This window comes from Phocoena phocoena, chromosome X, assembly GCF_963924675.1.
Source record: "Phocoena phocoena chromosome X, mPhoPho1.1, whole genome shotgun sequence".
In the NCBI taxonomy this organism is placed as follows: domain Eukaryota; kingdom Metazoa; phylum Chordata; class Mammalia; order Artiodactyla; family Phocoenidae; genus Phocoena; species Phocoena phocoena.
The window spans coordinates 20,232,085-20,238,084 of NC_089240.1; positions in this window are offsets into that span (position 1 = coordinate 20,232,085).

The window sequence follows — 6,000 nt, forward strand, 5'->3', positions numbered from 1 at the left end:
TAGTCCCCTAAGAGAACTTCGCGAGATCAAAACAATTTTCATAATAATTATTTTATTTTAATTAATTAATTTATTTATTTATTTATTTTGCCGTACGCGGGCCTCTCACTGTTGTGGCCTCTTCCGTTGAGGAGCACAGGCTCGGGACGCGCAGGCTCAGCGGCCACGGCTCACGAGCCCAGCTGCTCCGTGGCATATGGGATATTCCTGGACTGGGGCACGAACCCACGTCCCCTGCATCGGCAGGCGGACTCTCAACCACTGCGCCACCAGGGAAGCCCATAATAATAATTTTAAAAGCGATTTTTCTTTTTTACTTTCATTCTCTCAGTGTTTTCCAGATACTACATGTGATATGAATGCAGAAGCCAATAAGAAGCCTATTGTCTTTTATTAAGCCAGACATTAAAGAGATTTGCAAAAATGTAAAACGATGCCATTCTTCTCACCAAGTTTTTTGTTGTTTTAGAAAATATTTATTTTCCATTAAAAATGTTATTTAGATTAACAGGTAATGGGTTTTTTTTAGAATGAATTACAAGTAAGTATTTTTTTAAACTTCCCAATTTTAATTATTAACATATAATGTGTTTTTAGAATGAATTACAAGTATTTTTTTTAAACTTCCCAATTTTAATTTCTAATATGATCAGTATAAATAGACACAACCCACATAAATAAAAGCTCTTTGAGATCCCAGTAATTTTTAAGAGTACAATGATGTTCTGAGACCAAAAAGTTTAAGTACCACTGACTGCACAAGAGCTAAATAACAACACACACATACACAAAGCAACCTCTTCCTACCTCTGCCCTGGAAGACCATTACTGCTATTTGTATCACAGAAATTTCTAACAGTTCAAACTCTCTAGTGACCAGTAAAGAAAGAAGTCTGTTGGGGGTAAAACTGGACAGGAAATTAAAAGCAAAGAAATTAAATGCTTCCTTTTCAGTTAGAAGGCTGTCATTCTGATTGGAAGGCAAAATTCTGGGCAATTAAGTAGAAGATATTTCAAAATTAACTAACCTCCATGTTTATGCCATAAGCAATAATTTAATGCTTTCACATTCCTCCTACAGCTGCTTGAAAATTCATACTAAACCCTAATTTATTCAGTACAAAGCTAGATTCTCAGAGGTTAATATACGTATCTCCAATGAAAACCGTGAATTATTTCATACTACCTTCATCCTCAAACTGTTAGCCTACCAATGTTAATGCCTATGCAGAAAATGCCATACTTGCATATTAAAAAGAAAATGCAAAGCTTACTAAGGATAAAAATAGAATTAATTCCTGAATTGTAAAATTTCTCACAATTTCTGTAACTTGTGAAGTAAAACTTTTATTCAACAATCTCAAAGCAACCAACTTCTCAATCTAAAAGGAAAGAAATTCCAAAAACAGACTAACTTTATTAGCTCTATTAGCAGTCATTTTACCCTGAGATATACTACTCAAATTGAGAAACAACTAAGTCTAATACTAGAGGAAAGGCTACATAAGTTAACTAATTTGTTTAGTACTGGAAATTCTTTCTTGTCCATCAAAATGTTTTTATAACTCAGTACCAAACTGCAAATGACCATTAACTAAGCTTTTAGAAAGGCTCTGGGTCCTCCAGCCTCCCGGTTGGCACCTAATATCTAAATTACTTCACTTTTCAGGTATGTTTAGCATTTAGTCATCCTATAATAAAAGAAACCTTATAAGAAAAAGCCACTCCTGTTTCAATGCTATTTTTTCATCAGAAGATTTTAATTTAATGCTCCTCTGCTTATTCCTCACTACAAGTAAAAGTAGTCCAAGAGTGATGTCATGGAAAACAGCTTCCCTAGCCTTTAGAGATTGAATCCAGTGAGAATTCTAGGAAAAGCCTCTATTGGGGAATAAAACCCCAAATCTTCTAGTAAGTTACTTCCTAACATGAAATCATCAATACTATAATGTTAACACCTTAGTTTTACATAAGAAATAAACAACTAAACTGAACCTTTTGGAAGGTCCTGATGTTACGATACAGATTTCCTGCAAATCTTAAAATGATGCAGAATCATTAACTAAATTCAATGATCTTATCAGAGACAAAGAATACATCTTCTATCTGTTTTTATCTGCTTCAATGATTCAGCCAGATGAGTTTTAAAGGTCTTATATTAAAAACAAAAAGTCTGAGGAAATATCTTGCCACTTGCCTCTTTGCCGTTTCTTGAAAAACAGCCACACACCCGCCTTAAGACCTCTGAACCTGCCATTCCCTCTGCCTGGACCACTAATCCCAATATACATGGCTCCCTTCAGGTCTTTACTCCAGTGTCTTATCTCAGTGAGGCCTTCCCCAAACCCCCTCTTTAAAATCAAAAACCACCCACCCGCCCCACCCAACAGAATATCCTCCTGTTCTTTTCCTGCTTTATTTTTCTCCATAGTATATTAAATGGAGATATAGGCTATTTTCTTTAGTTTACTTTTTTGTTGTTTTCTTTTTGTTTTGTTTTGTTTTGTTTCGTTGACTGTTGTATCCCCAGAACCTTTCTAGGAACAGGGCTTGGCACATAATAAGTGCTTAATAAATATTTGTGGAATGAATAAATAAATTTAACCCTCGCAACCCTCCATGTTCTGTAACCATCCCTGATGTAGAGATGAAAAAAAAATCAAAGCTCACAGACGTTAAGTAACTTGCCCAAGGCTATGATTCTTCATAAGCTGGGGTCAGTCTGACTTCAGAGCCTTCGAGTTTAACCACTATCCTGCAATGCTTCACCAATAACTGCCTTTCATTTCTCTTCAATAAAAAAGCCCATAACAGCTACAGCATTCCAATTCAGAGGAAATATATGCTAATAAATTAATCCGACCCTTCATAAGCTATAGATTCATTCACTTCACAGTTAACGTTATTCACTCTGAAAACGTTTAAAATAGGAAAGGGCAAGTTTCAGAACAGGCCAGCTACATCATTTTTGGGGCCTAGGGAAAAATGAAAATGTGGGGCCCCTCGCTCAAAAGCAGGAAAAAAGTGTCGTTAAACGTAGTAAAGTACAAAGCTTTCTCCTTTCTTCTGAGGTCTCTCTCGACATGTCATGGTGTTTTTTTATTTGCTCTTTAATGCACTCTAAGTAAAGAAAAATAAAAATTTACATTATTACCACGAATTTCACCATTCACCTTTATATTGTACAATGCCAGTTTTACGCGCAGATTATTAAACCAAGTTTGGGGTCCTTCTGGACACCCATGAAGCTACGCCAGCCCTGGTTCCAAGGTTTTAGCCCCAGGTAACCCAAATCAAGGCAGAGAGAAGGCCAAACATTGAAATTCCCAATGAAGCACTGATTTGACAAAATTTTATCTTCAGGACAAGCGATAAGTCCAATGTATAAAAGCTAGCACATTAAAATAGGCTCTTCCTTTTGCTAATTTAATCCTGCCTGCCTTATATTATTCTGCTTTTAAAAAAACAAAGCATATTCGGAAAGACAACTGGTATTGGATTATAAATTTAATAAAACATTTCAGAAAAAAACTCAGAAAACCATTTGTTGGCTAAAAATAACAATATACTAAAAAAAAAAAAGCTTCTCTTTCACTTTTTGTGGACCATTTAAAAAAGCCATACATTTTTGATGTGCCAAATAAAAATGATTTCATACTGATCTGTTACACATATGTATCATAAATTCTGACAAATAAGTCCAATTTTCAAACCACAAATATTTATGGCTTATATATCCTAGTATCCCCCCAAGTTAATCAGCAATAAAAAGTGCAAATTAACATCCTTTACCACTGAAAAACTGGTTCTAAGCACCTACTAAGTGTTGTGATGATTAAAAAAGGGAATTAAATTCCATAAATATGAAATTAAGTGTCCCAAAATTGAAATTTTCTATACATTTCTAGATCTATTAAGTGCAGAAATCTGAATGCATTTACAAGCTCTCCAAAAACAATTTTCAAATTAGTAGAGATATTCAGGCATCTTGTTTCCTAGATATGAAAATCAGACATTAAAATTAGGGTATATATCTTAAAAGCATTTCCTAAATTACAATTTAATCAGATTACCAAATGAAAATGTAAATTGAAAATATAGAAAAGACTAAACAAATGCAAGGTGCTTAATATTCCGAGTAAGAAAACGGGTATAAGCGGCCTAGAAAAATGAAAAGCAAAGCACTACAGTAACGTTAAATTTGAATTAAAGAATACCGTTATTTAAATAAGCAGTTAGCATTTCGTAGGAAGAAGGCCAAGCAACGTGACTATTATATATCTAGTCGATTCACAGCACTGCTTTGCTATCCCGCACTTATTCCTTATACTTATAATATAGAAATAAAGAGGCAGCAACAGTTAGCCACTACAACATTCACCACTCTGGCAAAGGTTACTTTAAAAATTGCCTTGCATTTTTACAACACTTTACAGCTACAAATTATTTTCACATATATGACCTCATACAGTCCTCACTACCCTGTGATGTGGCTATAACTGACTAGATTTCATAGATAAGAAACCGAGGTTCGGTAAGCGATTTTCTCGGAGTCACCCAGTCGAACCCAGACCTTCTGATTCCGCGTTTTATGCCTTGCATTTCGCATAGTTCTATTTCAGGCACGCACAGAATTTTTAAAGGGAAGAAACGGGTTAGGGAGAAAATAGTCATGGTACCTGCAGCTCTGTGCTGCAAAAAATGGCTGAATTATGCTTCTTCCTTTTTTTTTTTTTCTCCTTGAAAAAAATTAAATTTCAAACAATTTAAGTAAACTCAAAGACAAATTAGATCCCGGCGTCAACCAAATGTGTGATTCGGGTCGGTGCAGAAAGGGCTACCGAATCCGTGCCTAGCGCGGGGCCGCGGACGAAGCCCGGGCTCCCGCAGGCCGGAGGGCCAGGGGCGGCTACGCACCTCGGGGGTCCGTCCAGCCTCTAGTGGACGGCAGTCTGCATCAGGAAGAAGCGGGCCGGACGGTGGGCGATCGGGCGCCGGGACGGCACTCAGCTGGCTCCTCGAACGTCTACAAGGGGCCGCTCCGGGGCCGGGCCGGGGCGCTCCGGCGGGGGGCGAGTCTGCGCGCCTGCGGCCCCCACGAAACCAGTCCTGGGAAAGAAGACAGCGCTGAGACGCGATTCGAGACAGTCGGGATCTGCGCGAGGCGGAGCGGCGTCGGGGCCGGGCCCGGCCTTGCCAACGCCAGGGGCCTCGCAGCGCCCGGCGGGGGTCGGCGGTAGGGCCGACTCGGGGCCTCGGGCGGAGAGAGGGTCTGGGGGGTCGCGGGCAGCAGCAGAGGTGCAAGCACTGGCGACGTCGACGACGGCGGCTCTGGGCTTCTGCTCCGAAGCGCGCCGAGCCTCAGGATCACCCACGCCGGGGGTGGAGGAAGGCGGGAAAGGGGCGGGCAAGGGGCGGAGCGTGCGGGGCCACGAGCCAGGGGCCGCTCCGGGCCGCGCGCCCCCTGCGGGCCACGGGAGCCGCCCGGGGTCCGCCCAGGGAGGCGGGGCCAGCCGGCATGGGGTTCCGTCCGCCGTCGTCGCAAAGCGGAAGCCTGCCACGCGGGTAGGGAGGTCGTGGGGTGGGAAGCCGAGAGGTGGAACGGAGGCCTGGGAGGCGCCCTCGGCCCCCACCGGCGCCTCGAGGGGGCCCGCGCGCGGGGAGCGGCCCGGAGGGTGTTTACCTTCCCCCTGGTCGAGCGCCAATGCCGCCATCTTTCAGCCAGCGCGCGTCACTTCCGGCGCCGCGGGAGCGGGAGCGGGTGTGGGAGCGGGGTGGGGGCAGGGCTGTCCCACGCCCGCGGGGTCCCACGTTCTGTAGGCCACGCCAGCTGGCCTCACCGAGGGAAGGAGGCGGCCCGACGCTGCCGCCGCGGGCCCGGCCCGACGTGGCTTCCCGCGCGGCTTCGCCGTCGGGGCTGGGAACTCTCGGCAATGCTGGTCCCCTCGCCTTGGTCCCACTTCGTTTGCACGAGCGGTGGGCTCGAGCCAGTGGGGTGCG